Source organism: Oreochromis niloticus, linkage group LG5 (genome assembly GCF_001858045.2).
Source record: "Oreochromis niloticus isolate F11D_XX linkage group LG5, O_niloticus_UMD_NMBU, whole genome shotgun sequence".
Classification (NCBI taxonomy): Eukaryota; Metazoa; Chordata; class Actinopteri; order Cichliformes; family Cichlidae; genus Oreochromis; species Oreochromis niloticus.
In genome coordinates, this window is record NC_031970.2 from 37,740,417 (window position 1) to 37,753,088 (window position 12,672).

General features: G+C 39.8%; 1 protein-coding gene across 5 annotated transcripts in view; it reads left to right on the forward strand.

The window, feature by feature from the left end:
* Positions 1-12,672, forward strand: part of iqsec1b (IQ motif and Sec7 domain ArfGEF 1b) — a 262,794-nt gene that overhangs the window by 64,651 nt on the left and 185,471 nt on the right. The window lies entirely within an intron of this gene.

Below are 12,672 nucleotides of genomic sequence, written 5' to 3' on the forward strand. Positions count from 1 at the left end.
TGCTGTGATTGGACTGACAGCTGCTGGAGCAAAGTTGATTGTTGGGGAGGAACAGTTCCCATAATATACTGGTGCAGCAGCTTTTTTATTTAGACAGTTATTCCTCATCAGGATGTTTTTTTTCTCACCTCATTAGGACTGGATGTATTGATTTGTGTGCGCCAGTGGAAGAGGGAAATGTATTCAACAATGACCTTAGCAATATTTTTGTTGCTCTGGGTGAATGTTTTTTAATGGACATTAGTCAAATCGAGGTGGAACATTTATTTCTTGTGGTGGCCAGTTCTTGGTCGTAACTATGTTATAATCATAATTAAAAAGAAATTGTAACTTGTCTTATTTTGCCAGGTCTTTATGAATAATGCAGTTTTTCCAACATCAGTGATTTGCTTAGTAAAAGTACTGATATTACCAAACCAGTGTTAACATTTGGTTTGCTAATGCTGGTAAACCTACCTGTTTTTAGGGCTGTTTAAATTATTTATTGACATAATCGATGATGTCGACTATAAAAATTGGTCGACGCAATGTATACTAATAACATGTATATGTGTTGTTGGAACTGCAATACACTACATCAAACTATGGGGGCAGTATTGCCTATATCGTCTGCCAAGACTGCTCTCAATACAAACGAAGAAGAACGTAGCGCAAACGGTAAAACAGGAGGAGGGAAGAAAATGTAAGCTGAGATTTTAAAAAGTGTGAAAGCATTTCACAGAAAAAGTTTAATGCACATCACTATTGCAGTGCATGGGCATTTAAAACGCCGGCACCGCGGATCTGTGACGTCAGCACTGAATCGATCGGTTTTAGTGAGTTAAGTTAGTGCGTCGCATTGATACCTGGGAACATCTAACAGATAAGGGCAAGCCTCACTCCAGATCATGTCTACTGCAATCGTGAATTCTTGAACTGAATCATCTGTAAACTTAAGAAACTTTTTATTTTGGATTGTAAAATAAATCTGTCTTGATTTCATTTGAAGCGATATTTATAGACAGAAGACAATTTTAGTTTCCTATTTGCACATTATTTCTTTGTTTAAATACTGCTAGCACTTTTTGCTGTGGTGTGGAATGAGACAACGGGGTGGGCAGACTTGAGCACGAGAGGTACTTGAGCCTAGTGCAGGAGGTTTGCCTACAGCAGGGGTGTCCAAACTTTTTTCACTGAGGGCCACATACATAAAACTATAGGAGGGGCTGGGCCACTTACTAGAAATTAGGTATATAACCTTAACTGTAGTGTATTAAAGTTAGAAAAATCATTTAAAAGTGGTCAAATGTGTTATATTGTTGAATATAATTAAAGACAAAACTGCCTTCATCACAGCTTTCCATAAATGGATCTTTATTGATTTATTCAGAAAAAGCTTTGGTAGCTCATTCTCAGAACAGCAGCCTCAGATTTCTTCTTGGACAGAAGATTTACAGCACAGAGAAAAAACAATAAAGGGGAAAATGGGACGGGGACATTTCAAGCTTGTTATTTAAGTTATTAGGCTTAGCAACACACCTATTAACGTTCGTTTGAAACGGTTATCAACATTAACAGACTGAACTGGACTTAATAACAGGAGTGCATATAATTTTAGTAAATTATTCTGGTGAGTATCAGCTGTGCTGGGTATGTAAATCGGGCCATCCAGCCGCGGTGCTCTCGTACGCCACTCGTGCCAAAAATCCGGACAAATGTCACTTGATCAAGGAGCAAATCTGCATCAGATGAGATCAGCTGACTTTGCGTGTGCGTGCGCTGTGCACAGCGGCGTGTACTCTGTGTGTTAACAAGAAAAACGCATATAAGAAAGTGGTGCGCAAAAGCAGGGTAGTGACAGAATTGATGCGCATTATTGATATTTGAAGCATGTGTACCTGCACATTAACACACCGGTACTGTGGAATATATTTTTACTCACCTAAAGTGCTCGTGCTCTCGTCCACTCCCCGCAAAAAAAAAATTAGCAGCTGTGCGGTGTCTGTGGCATCAGTGCTCGGATCGCATGCGATGGAGTAAAAATCAAAAGCACAGCTTTATCAGACAGTTGCAGTTTAATGTTGGCCGACAGTCTTCAGTGCGTGGCACAACTGGATTTCTGGACATGCTGACGTTGTTGAAGTCCTGCACTTTTTTCGGGCACATTATTTCGGTGACTTTAACGAGGCAGTGTTTTATGAGGTCTCCATCTGAAAAAGGCTTGCCATGTCTTGCGATGAGTTGGGCGACCTCATAGCTGCTATTGGAGCCTTTTCCTGGACAATTTGAGCACGAAAAAAATACTGTTGCTGACCCCGCAGGATAGCTACCCTTTGCTTTAATTTCTGCTCTCGCTCAGCACCGGTGTAGGATGCATAGGCCTGATGTTTGGTTTCATAATGACGTTGTACATTATACTCTTTCATAACTGCCACAGTTTCAGTGCAGATCAAACAGACACACTTCCCCTTTAATTCTTTGAAGAAATATTCACTCTCCCACCGTGTCTGAAATTTTCTGCACTCACTTTCTACCTTTCGCTTCTTTGGTTCTGCCATGTTTGGTAACGTGGAGTAAATTTCTTCTGTGATTGTCCTTTTTGGTGGAGCAACTGCCTTGATCAACAGTAGCTCCCCCTGGTGTTAAAACTAAGAAGTGCAATACACTCAAGCAAAAGTTGAAGTGCGGACCATTTTCTATTCTATTTATAAAATTACTTGAGGGCCAATTAAAAATGGACCGCGGGCCAACTGACTTTGGACACCCCTGGTCTACAGGAACAGACGTAAGAGTTATCGTTGACTAATCGACTAATCAAATAAAAATTGGCAGATTAGTTTTCTACCAAAATAATCTTTAGTTGCAGTCCTAACTGTTATACATTTCCATGCCTACATAATTTGAGTTTTTATGGTTACCACAAAATTATTAGGGTTTTTTTAAAGCTTTTTTTATTGTAATCACTGAAACTGAGGGATTATTATCAACATTTTGAGTGGCTTTATCATCAGATAGCTAATAGCTAAAGTCTTTGCTCATTTAATTGGAGATTATGTATCGGAATTTCAGGAGCACGACCACCCCTCCAAACACGCTCCTTCCAGTTGTCATCTATATAGGTTCCCCCAGTTCTGCAAGCTGATCATTCTAGTTTACGTGCCCCACCCTCCCTCCGTCTTCAACTTCTTCATTTTTATTTAGTACTAGAGATGGACCGATCCGATATTACGTATCGGTATCGGTCCGATACTGACCTAAATTACTGGATCGGATATCGGTGAAAAATAAAAAATGTAATCCGATCCATTAAATATAAAAAAAAAAGCATCTCACAAAACTTGCAACACGGCGTAACTCGGCTCATAACCGTAGCACGTTGCAGCAGTATGCCTCACATGATAGAGCGGCTGTGTGTATTTGTAGCCTCACTACCAAAACAGCATTTCATCTCCGAGGAAGTTATCCCAGAGAGAAGTAAAGCAAGTGTGTAAGTTCATCTCTGAATGTTTGTAAAGCATTCCCATGTTAAGCTTAACAACCGATATATGGAGCGACTGCCTCTCTCTCTCTCCCTCACCTTCCTGCCGCTACTTCAATCGTGAAACTGATCAATGATCAGCTGATCGGCTTTTCTGTCGCGAGTCCGTCTCTCTTCTTTGTTTTTGGCCCACTTCGCGCCAGAAAGAGGAAACCAGCGGCTGAACAACAGCAGCACGTTTAAGCTTGATAAGCTGTTGTTAGAATTTATTTAATATTACTTTCTACACCAGGATCCTTTTCTACGTAGCCTGGTAACTGTGCAGGGGCGGATCTAGCAAAGTGCAGCCAGGGGGGCCGATAGGGCATGAACAGGGAAAAGGGGGAACAAAGACATACTTTTCTTTCTTATTCTCATTTAAAATATGTAGCTTTTAATAAATAATTATCTGAATCTTACACCCAAAGTTTTAATCTGATGTAAAATGTATAGAAGTCCATTACTATATATAGTAACTCTTAAGTCTATATACCCTAGTAAGCTATAGTACTTTTTCCTTTGGGAAGGTACCATCTGTGAATTCTGCAATTCTGTAGAAGAAAGATTTTGAATCTATTTAATTATTCTTGAAAAATAATTTGTTTCTGTGCATTTTTTTTCACCCTGCATCAAATTAAAGTTGATTACATCGATTAAGCATCATGAGGTGGAGGGTGGGGGGTGGTTCCCTATTTTTTTTGTTTTTTTTTTGCTGGGAGTTTGCAACCCTATTAGTTAGGTTGCTTAATATTTCTGCTAAGTACTCTTTAAAATACCAGAATAGGGAGGATGGAGCAGGTTTAAGTTAGGTTTTAAGTTAGGTAAGGTTTATTAGATTGATCAGTGTTGCTGAACTATGAAATATTTTGGGTGCAGTGTATTTTTTACACACAGGTATAACAGAATAGCTTTAGTGTTGTTGTTTATTTAAACTTGAGTATGAACTTATACAAAATGCAGCAAGATATTAAAAAAAACAGTTTTATTGATTAAAAAACACAATATCGGATTCATATCGGTATCGGCAGATATCCAAATTTATGATATCGGTATCGGTATCGGACATAAAAAAGTGGTATCGTGCCATCTCTATTTAGTACGTGGGGATCTGCCAGGCCCGGGAGCCATCGCCAGTCCCCTTCGAGGCCTTCCCCAAACCGCAGCTCAATTCATGTCAAAGCATTCACTTTTACCTTCTAAAACGCTGTCAAACCTAAAATGAGGACGTGGGCACAGCTAGTGAAAACCTGTTTTTTTGCGGAGCCATTAACGTTTTGTAAAACTCATAAATATGAAACATTGTGAGCTGGCCAAAAGCTCTGATGACTCCTGATGAGTAAAAGAAAGGCTACCTGTTTATACACTCATTGGATAGTTCCTGTTTTTAATAAGCAAACAGGTAAACATTTAATACAAATTCACTGAATGAGTTGTATTTCCATGGTGGTTCAGTGCTACACTGATCTTAACTTTTTGTTTCTTGTATGCTGCTCAGCCACATCATACAATTCAAACAGCTAGACCCAAGTTAAAAAGAGATGATTAGCAGGTACCATAAACTCAGTGTGTTAATACTCCTTATCAGACTTCTTAATTTGCTTCTATTAAAAACCATCTGCTTTGGCACCATGCCTCTCTTTCCTTTCAATTAGTCAGGCGTTGTGCATGTTTTCTGTCACATCCTGTGCTTTTATGCAGTCTACCAGCTGCCCTTTTTATGCTCCTTTTATTTTGTTTGAACAAAGAGGGTCATGCAATTAGGACCCATCAATCTAGAAGGAGGATACAGCAGGAATGCTGGTGTTTGTGACACAGTGTTGATTACAGGAGAAGCAGGCTCAGTATATTTTGAGGTTATAAACATAGAAAGTGAGAAAAGCTGAGATTGATCAGTTGTGGATTTCACTGTGGTCAAAAATGGGCAAATGAACCATAAGACATGGAACTGAGCCTATTTCCACTTATCATCTGGTTGATTTTTAAATAGCTGGTGCTAGATTGGATAAAACAGAAGAACTCCTGTCACTTCTTATTTCACCTAGTGGCTATGATTGGATTTATTGCTCATATTTTACTTGTGTATGTGGCTAAATTGCATGTTTAATGTTTTTTTTTTTTTTTCAAAGTCACTTTCTGCTGATGGGGAACCGAAGCTTAACAATCTCTGAAAGTGACAATATCCTAGTGCTTGCTTTGTCAACGTGGATATCAGAGCCAACAGCCCGAAACTCTAAATTACTGTAATTACTGAAGAGGAAAGTAGCTTTTCCACATTTAAAAAGTTGTAACCATGAAGCATTGTTTTACAAGGATTTCAGCTCAGCAACACATGCTTTCAAGGCTCTTGTCCTTGTCTTCATTTTGTTACCTTTAATATAAGGCCAGGCGAGGGTTTTGTTAATATAGACATAACAATAATCAATCACAGCAAAGTGTCCCCATGGTTGATTAAATCTACCACCATATGTCATATATAAAATATGGAAGTAGTGGAAGTGTGGCACTACCTGTGGTATCTTCACCGCTGTGAAGACTGCAGCTTAGTATTTTGCTCATAGGTTAGTGACTTGTTAATTTTACAGTATAGCAAAAACTGCTTTATTTTATTTGACTCAAACGAGGCCATAAGGTGAACCATAACTTACAAAATATACATCATCTGTAAAATAAGTTAATCATACCTGACTGGACCATTAGCATTATGTTATTGACATTATCTGATATATTTTATGAGTATGCATTTTTTTTTTCCCTTGTGAGTATCAACTGTGTTTGAGGAATAAACTGATAACTTTGTCTGTCTCAACTAAACTGGCTCTCTAAGGCTGGTCTGCTGTGGATGTTTGTTAGAACTTTAAATATCAAGCACAGTTACCTCAACAATAGAGTAGTATGCTGTTTGTTCATAATAGCAGTTATTATGTTAATAAAGTAGCAAATGCTGTCAATCATTATCAGGGTGCGTGGGTCGTTGACATTGGGTTTTGAGATTTGGTCGGTTCACATCTTATTTTGGATTTGTGAAGCAGTCCTTTAGTATTTGGTCTTTTTAAATTTGGTTTTATTTCATAGTGTCTCTTCAGTTTTTGTTATTTATGTTTCTAATTCTTAGTTCTTCATGTAATGGTGTTAGTTCCCTTTTATGTCACCTCTCTCCTAGTTTCTAAGTGTAGTTCGCCTTGTCATTGTGTTTATTTACTTTTGGTCCATGCCTGGTTTATAGTGTTGTGTCAAATTCATGGGTCCTGGTTTCCTGTTTTGTTTTCTAACCTTGTGTGTGTTGTGTTCAGCAGTGCTTGTCCCTGTCTCAGCACTTAGATTTTCGTCACCTGTGTCTTGTTTTGTTCCCAGATGTTTCCTCTCTGTTCCGATCTCCCCTCTGTGTATTTATAGTGCTGTCTTCCTTTCTGCTGTTGTCAGAGCATACTGTTAACTTCACACTGTTCAGTTACTGTTTCCATCCCTGTTTGAGTTCCTGTTCTCCGTCTCCTAGTGTATCCTAGCCACAGTTTTTAGTTGCTCTTCACTTGGACTTTTTTTCCGTTTGACTTTGTATATCGGACAAAAATCAAATGAAGGGCTCGCCTTTTGATCAACTCCACCGGCCTCTCTGTTTGCATTCTGGGTCCTTACTTACTTCCAAGTCATTCACATGAACCTAACTATATGTGTTTTGAATCTGGCTAATGATGTTACATTTAACAGCTATGTGCCGTTTGTGAATGAGCCAAATCGGAGAGCTGATTCTTTGTAGTGAATGAGATGGAAGAGCAGAATCTTCAGTCACTCGTTCTCAGCATTGCCGCAAGTCCATGCAGGCAGGGCCAGGACTATTTTGATGGGCACAACATGTGGCTAATCACAAGCAAAGACAGACTACGGTCATGCAATTATGTGAAAGAAAGAAGAGGGTTGTAAGTGCAATGGTACAGGCCAGGTCCACAGAGAGGCAGAGAGTTGGGGAACTGGATTTAAATGTAATTGCATTGAGAAAAAGTGAAGAAACAAACAAAGAGAGAAAAGGCTACAATTATGAAAATGTAAAGCTATAAACTGTAAAATGAAGATTTGGCTAAAATAAAACCTATTTATAAACTCCGTGTATGTTGTTCCTAGTATTAGTAAATGCATAAAAATTAAGGCTTTTATGAGAACACTGAATACGAAATTGTTTCTCTGCACACCAACAATTCATAATTATTAAATTAGGCTAAGATAAAAGCCTCTGAACGAAGAGCAGTTTGGAAGACATGAAAGCCTGCTCTTCTGTCTGGTATTGGATGCAAATTCTAAGGAAAGCTTGGCTATCTGGCATCCTTAGATGAGATCATTAAGTGGGTTTTATCTGCCTTCTTCTATCTCATCCTTGCCAGTTACCAGTTAGTTTAAGGGGGAGTGTCACGTTCCCCCACAGCAAACAGGGGACCCACACTTGCAGTCGGAGGTGTCCCTGCTGCAGTTGCCTTGTTTACAATTCACCGTTGATTTTGCTTTTGAGAGAGGACAGGTGAATCTTTTTGTTGGTCTCACACTGACAGATCATGATTTCCTTTGGGCACATCATCAGTTCTCACTTACTTTGTTCGTTCTTTTCCCCTCCTATCGTCCCCACTCCCAGCCTCCTTCCGACACTCACCTTGCTGCACTCACTCTCCATGTCATCTGAAAACAGTAGTGACAAAGTAGAACATCTGAAGTTCAGAAGTGTCTCATCAAAGCAGCTTTGTACAGGCGGCGTACCATTATGCCATTAGTAAAGGATTTGCTACGCTTCAGTGACTTTGTCTCGGGGAAAAACATGGCATGGATGAAGGTGTCAAAGCACTACCACCTCTGCCAACATTTGTTTCACCTATCTCTATGGAGTGGAATTCACTACAGTGGAATTCAATACAGATCACACTCATTAGCTGAGTATTGAGCACCAGGAGCCAAAAAGGCTGACAGTTTTTCTACTGGAGGGAGAGTGAAGAAGACAAGAGCCCTATTAGCAGGATGTGCTGAGTTAAGAAAGACAACCTGCGTATAATGAAGGAGTCCTTCAAACTAGTGCTGGGCGATATGGAAAAAATATTTATCACGATATGAATTATTATATATCATGATAACGATATATATCATGATATACCACCTGACCTGTGGTCATCTGGAAAGTATGCAGTCTGTAAACAGCGAGTGGAGAGGGTGCAGTCTTTGTTTTGAGTTACCGTAAAGCATGTCGCAAATCCGGGTGCACGTAAAGCAGCACCATGTCGCAAAACCACAAGACAGAGTTTCTTTGCGAAAAATATGTTTTTATACTTTATTTTCTCTTGCATAAAGTTAAGAGTATGTATAGTGAGAAGACAACACTAATATATTTGCCACAGGCTATTTAACCCTTTAAGACCTACAATAGAACCAAGTCCGCCAGAGCTTATCTTTACATTTTACATGCTGTAGTGCCATTTGTGGGAGCATTTCAAGTTGCTATACATCAATACAACCGTTATAGCCCAAATTTTAATAATATGTATGCGTTAAGTCCATAGTAACTACATAAATTGCAAAAAAGTGCAATAAACTACAAAAAAATGGAAAATTGTTTTTGTTTTGTTTTTTTACATATATTTCTAGTTAGAGAAATTTAAGAGGCTTATCCCTCAAAACTGTAAATACAAAAAGGTTGCACAAAATAGTTTCCAACCACGAGAAATTTATTTTGAGTGTCTTCATAGTTTTATTTTTGAGATACACTAATTTTTATATACTACAGGAAAAATGAAAATAAATATTATAATGTAAATTTGCAAAAAAACAGCTTGTGCATCAAAATAAACTATTTCCAACAGTGTAATTTGACTTCTAAGCCTCCCAGAAACGATACAGAAAAGCATAAAGTCAAACATGACTTTTAAAAACACCAACATAAGCTTTCAAGGTAAAAAACTACATTTTCCGCGAAATGACGTCACTTCCGGTTTCGGGCAGGTAATGGCGGACATGCAATAGTTCGCCCTGACTTGACAGGCTGTGTCCCAATTCAGGGGCCGTTTATCAATGCCCAAGTACGCGAGTACGTACTCGCGTTCTCGGTGAGTACGTACTCGCCGAGAACGCACGGGAGTACGTACCCGCCGAGAACGCACGGGAGTACGTACCCGCCGAGAACGCGAGCACGGACTCGTGGGCCGTTTCTCAATTCTCAAGTACGCGAGCACGGACTCGTGATTTGTACAGTCGGAACACCAGCGTACGTGATGATGTCACAGGTCCGGAGTTTTTACTGCCGTCCCCTCCTAATTTAACTGTGAGTAACATGTTATGAAGCTTAACTTTAATCACAGCCAAACCGGTTTACTCAGGAACAAATAAAACACTGAAATGAACCAAACATTAACATTTAGAAGTGATCTACGTGACTTATATATCATTTTTAACCTCAGTAGTGAAACCTCTATTAATAAAAATAGTGTACATGTACATACGTGTACATACCTTAATAAAAACAAGCAGGTGAGATGTTAGAACACTTTTATTTCTATTCTAGTGGACACTCAATACTATAGACAGCTGCTGGGGTTTCTTTAACCTCAGTAGTGAGAAGACCGCGAGCGGGGGGGGGGCGATGTGCCGGGAGTCCGCTGTTGAGTTTTGGACGAAATGCATTCTGGGATATTTAGCTGTCCCAAGTCTACACCGATGCATGCTCGATAAAATGGGCGGATCGAGAACACATCCGGGACTTTTTCGCGTTCTCGGCGTGATGCGTACTTCGAATTGGAACAGTACTTGGTCTCCGACTGATGACGTATCACGAGTACACGAGAACGCAAGTACGCACAAGTACGCATATTGATAAACGCCCAGGGTCTGCACGCTTGAAGTACGCACACTACGCGTACTACGTACGGTGCGTACTACAAGTACGGGAAGTGCGGAAGTGAGAGGCTTGTGAAATGGGACGGTCTAGCCTGCTGTTCAGGTTGCCTAGCAACCATGATACGCGAGAAACGTTTCATACAGCATTGTTTGACAGAAATGAACGAGAAAAAATGTTTTGTTGGTCATTCATTTTTGTCATGACATCACTTTGATTAGTTGAGACCACAGGACTGTAAAACATGATTGTTGGGCTTCATTCCTGTACTGAACAGTCATTTCAAGATTAGTTAGTAAATAATAATTAGCTAATGTTATTCATGAGACTAAAGTCATCTCACTGTGGTAATGTAAATACAATATGGCCAATATTATATGTATTTGTAACGGAGCGAAGGTGATTTTTGCACAGTGTTATTAACGGAGGGAAACCTTCCTCAAAACGGACAGAGCAGTGGAGCAGCCAAGGGAATGCACACGAATTAAAAACTGTATGTCTAAAATATAATTTATTATATTTAAACAGTTAAAAATGTAAAATGAATTAAAACAACCCTGGCCAGGGAACAACACAATAGAAATCAATAAAACACAACATTAAAAATCCAGTGGCGTCCGCCACAGTATAAAAGTCACTAAAAATTAAAAATCCAGGCAAGCGGTGCAGAAGGGGGAAACCCGGCGGCGTCCTCGCCTTCCTGTCCGTGTTCTCCGCTCCGGCGCGCTAAACACACACACACACACACACACACACACACACACACACACACACAAAAGGGCAGCAACAGTAACTACTCTTTTAGCGGCTACCGTTCATTAAAGTGGGATAAGTCAGAAGACTTACCCCTGGTGGGTAGAGCTCTCAACTCTCTCTCTCTCTCTCTCTCTCTCTCTCTCTACATATATATATATATATATATATATATATATGTATATGTATATTTAACATCACTAATGTCACATAACTTTGCCGACATGTGGCCAACAGTAATGTTTTAATGTTCTTCGTTATTAAACATTCGCACATAAATAAGTGACATAATATTCAGTACTTACTTTTGACAGTTCACTCTTCGGCCGCTCCCTTCTGCCGTATTTTGCGGCAAAATTATCCACACCCACCGCCGCGCGATGAATTGTGGGATATATGGGACCACGAAGCGTACACCGGACCACGCTTGATATTTGGGGAAATCGACGGCGCATTTGGAGTACGCATTTGAAGTACACTTCGAATTGGGACAGCCGTCGTCGCGTGGCGGTGACGTAATCGCACTTAAAATGCGTACTTCAAGCGTGCAGACCCTGAATTGGGACACAGCCTTATATTCCAACATAGGAAGTGTTATGAACAGCTGATCGGATCGGCAAAGCCTGTTTCTGGAATATTATGTTTTTGTTGCTGGAAGTGCTTTTTATGCAATTTTTGCAAAGCTATATGTGGAAGGAAACCGTGACCTAGGGCAAGCTAATGGAATAAGATGTAAGTACAACTCCTACGTTTCATATGCAAAAAAAAATTATTGCGCTACCTTACCTGGTTCCAGTTCTACAGGGATTTAAAAATAGCTAGGCAAAACAGAGCGTGCCTGCTCCGACCGGTTGTAAAGGGTTAATGATATATTTTTTGTAATAATTTATAAAATTAGGGTTAGAAACGATAGAAACGATAGAAGACAAATGGCACGATAGACACTTTTCTATCGTCCACACAATATATATCGCCATATCGCCCAGCACTACTTCAAACCAATTACGGCTGGCTGGTCTTATGCTCCCTCAACTGGTCCAAAAGCGGTGAAATAGAAGAGTCCCTATCATTTTCCAGAGTGAGGTTGATGGATGTTAAAGACACCCTCATCCTTTCAGAGCCTTTTTAACGATGGAATTTTCCTCCGTCTTTGAAAGGATCTGTCCCTTTTTGTGACCACCGGCCTCTGACATGACATCCTTTGGAATCTGTGGGGAGCAAAAGTCATGCTGGCATCTGTCATTACACACATGCCTACCTGCACATCTGGCCAAGGTCAAAAAACCAAATATGTCATGTTCCTTTATAATTTAGCTTATTTTGCTTGTAATTTCCTGCGTGCTTTAAGCTTTAGTTTACGTGCCCGTTTCTGACCATCAGCTGCACTGAGACAAAAATGCAGAAAAAGGCATCTGCCAGCTCTTGTTAGTTTCACATAAAAAATCCTCTGAGCCAGACTATGATTAGAGTAAAATGTTGAACCAAGGAAAAACAAGTTCCCTGCAATGTTTGTGGTTTGATCTAGGCTAAAGCAGCTCTGAGGTATCAGAAGAATATTTTGACA